The 3,500-nt window shown below is 35.3% G+C and overlaps 1 pseudogene; it reads left to right on the top strand.

Annotated features, from left to right (window-relative positions):
* Positions 1-444: 444 nt before the first annotated feature.
* Positions 445-1,502, top strand: LOC114026866 (annotated as a pseudogene).
* Positions 1,503-3,500: the final 1,998 nt, after the last annotated feature.

The raw sequence follows: 3,500 nt of genomic DNA, 5'->3' as shown, positions 1-3,500 counted from the left end.
TAGAAGAGAATCATGAGGAGGCATGGATTTCTAGACCATTTTATATTTTACAGGCAGCAAGGATAGCAAAGCATTTCTAATATAGTCTTATACAGGCCACTATGCTATCTTCAACATTGGAGTTAGAAAGGACTATAAAGATTTCTTAGTGTAACCGTCCTTTCTCTCTCTCCCTCTTCCCCCCATTTTACAAGAAAGGAAATTGATCCTAGACCTGTCCAAGGTGCAGAGCTAGGATTCAAACCCACATTCCCTGACTCTAAAGTCAATGTTCTGTCCATTATTATTGGACAGCACCTCCAAATTCAACTGAAACTCTAAAGGCTGCGTCTCGTCAATAAATATTTACACGTAGTAACCAAAACTCTAAGTCTGTATTGAAAAGACTCTAAGAGGTCCCAAGACTAAGCTACATAAATCTATATCGGCAATTGGAAAATAGCCATGGAGTCAGAGATAGTGGTGGCCACTTGGGGAGAAAACCCCAGGCTCCCCAACCACGTCCTGATCACAGGCAGTGCTGGCTTTATGTGATGCATCACATGTGATAGTCTCTCTAGTAGAAGATTATCCAGACTATATGATCATAAATCTTAACAATCTGAACTACTGTGCAAGCTTGAAAACCTTGAAACCATTTCTAACAAACAAAACTGAAAGTTTATTTAGGGTGACATCTGTGAATCTCACTTCATGAAGCTTTTTTTTTAATTGACACTATAGATACAGTACATCTTACAGTGCAAACACATGTAGATCTTTCATTTGTCCATGCCCTGGAGTTTACTTAGGTCAACACTTATGGCACCCACCCATGTTGTAGTGAGTGCTGCTTATGAAGCCAGAGTAGAGAAATTTATTTATATGAACACTGACGAACTATGCAGGGATAGCCTTGATGACGAATTTGATGAGTCTTCACCAAAACAACCTACAAATCCTTTTGCATCATCTAAAGCAGCTGCAGAATGTTTTGTACAGTCTTACTGGGAACTGTTTCCAGTTGTTATCATGAGGAGCAGTGATGTTTATGGACCACATCAATATTCAGAAAAGGTCATTCCAAAATTTATATCTTTATCGCAACATAATAGAAAATGTTGCGTTCATGGTTCAGGGCTCCAAATGTGAATTTTTTTTTTTTTGCTGCTGATGTAGTAGAAGCTTTTCTCACTGTTCTAAAGAAAGGGAAAACGGGTGAAATTTATAACAAAAGAACCAGTTTTGAGATGACAATTGTACAACTTGCCAAATAATTAATACGACTGATTAAAGAAATTATTTCAGAGTTTGAAATGGAAAACTGGGTTGATTATGTTGATGATAGACCTTCCAATGACATGAGATATCCTATGAAATCAGAAAAAAACATGCCTAGTTTAGGATGGAGACTTCAAGTTCCCTGTAAAGAAGGAATAAAGAAAACAATTGAATGGTACAAAGAGAATTTTCACAACTGGAAGAAGGCAGAAAAAGCTTTGGAGCCCTTTCCTGTGGAATAAACATTTTTACAATAAGAAAGATTTATGGGAGAGAAAAGAAGAAAATTATCCTACTCCACAGATGCCTGATGTGAAATCAAGTTACCAAACAGAATCTTTTTTTCTCCTTTTGGAAGTAAATTCAAGTGTTTTTGTAATAAATCTCAGAGGCAAAATTAATAGTATTCTCAGTTCATGGAAGAGTTGCATTATGAGCTGGTTCGACGGAATTTTGTTCTACCTACTTAAAAGATGATGCTAATTTCCTGCAAAATAGAAAAAAAAAAGAATAGGAAATAAGATGAAACAAGTAGGGAGGAACACAACTTACAGATATATCTGCAACGAGAGAGTCCATCCCTTGCTTTGAAAGTCCCATCAATAGAGGCCTGCTTCCCGAGTGTTCCACTGGACGAGAAATCAATCATGGCAGTGGGGAGGGTATGACACAGAGCTTGTCCTCTACTCTTACACAGTGAATATGCTACAGATGTACTGCCTCTTGCTAGGGATTGTTATAAATTTGAATCTTAAATACAGAATTTTTATCTTAATTAAAGTTTGCAATTTCTTCATATGATTTGCTTAAAATTCCATCATATAAGCTGCCATGAAATAAGAACCACTTATCTGTACAAAGCAAGAAAGTTGGAACAAAATGAAAACATTTCAAGCAATTTTGAATTTCAGTGTCTGGTTTTAAATAATTGGTTAACTTCAATAAACTTAACTGTGCAATTTAAAAACTTCTAAAACAATATATTTTTAAAAATAGGAATGCCAGGTCTGTCCAAGTTTCTAAATCAGTTATTTTAACTGCAAAAATATCACCTTGAATAAAAGAGGAAATACACTGCAAATTTAACTTTCATTTTGCATTTGTGAAATTACATCATATTAACATTTTAATGAGACTTTCATGCTTTGTATTTTCTATTGAAAATACAATGAGTATTTTATATGTGTGTATATGTAATATTACATATATTCATATATGCATATATATTCAAAACCAAAATGCAAAATTTGGCCAACTTAGGTTAAATGATTCCGGAAACTTAAAACATTTATTCAACAAATATTTTTGAAGCATACTTTGTAAATACCATTGAGCTTAAGAAATATTAAAATCAGTGTTCTTTTTCAAGAAACCAAAAATTTGTTTTTGTTTTTTCCGTTTTAGAATTGTTTTTATGCCATCAAGTTCTGCTCTTTCACTATCAAGGTCAACATGAATTCTATTAAGCAAAATGAACTTATTACTAGGGGAAACATTCATTATAAAATTACTTAGACTTTTCACATTTATAAAGTTTATTTATGTCCACATAAACCATTTCCTGTTAAAGATATTAACTGTTTTTGATATTAAAAAAAGAAAAGGAAATAGTCACACTATAAAATATATACCCAAGGAGGATTTTGCCTTTATCTTCACTGCAAAACAAGCCAGTTTCTACAATGGAAAACTATTGTCTGCTAGGAATGGGGCAAGAAGCATAGTCAAAGAGCCTGAACCCCAGCTCTACCACTTAGTATTCTTGTGACACCGTCACTTAATTTCCCTGGAGCCTCAGCCTCTTTAAGAAAAATAAAGATTTTGGGGCAGATAGGTGGCACAGTGAGTCAGGAGGACTTGAGTTCAAATCCAGCCTCAGACACATAGCACTTACTAGCTGTGTGACTCTGTGCCAAGAGAGAGAAAAAGAGAGAAAGAGAAAGAGAAAGAGACAGAGACAGAGAAAGAGGAAGGGGGGGGGAGAGAGAGAGAGAGAGAGAGAGAGAGAGAGAGAGAGAGAGAGAGAGAGATTTGGACTATATAGTTTCTGAACATTCTTCCAGCTCTATATTTAGGATCTGATGAGGTGTTTTCTGGGATATTATTGCCACCCTCCTCTTTTAAAATTGACAACAGTGGACCTGAAGAAAAGATGAGAAAATGTACCACCTTCTTGCCTTCACTCTAGCACGTTGGTGAGGGTAAAGAGTATTGCATACAGTGATCTACTGTGATTGATT

This window comes from Vombatus ursinus, unplaced genomic scaffold (assembly GCF_900497805.2).
Source record: "Vombatus ursinus unplaced genomic scaffold, bare-nosed wombat genome assembly UNPS02014847.1, whole genome shotgun sequence".
NCBI lineage: Eukaryota > Metazoa > Chordata > Mammalia > Diprotodontia > Vombatidae > Vombatus > Vombatus ursinus.
The sequence above is the reverse complement of the archived record's forward strand: the minus strand, read 5'-3'. Positions and strand labels throughout refer to the sequence as shown.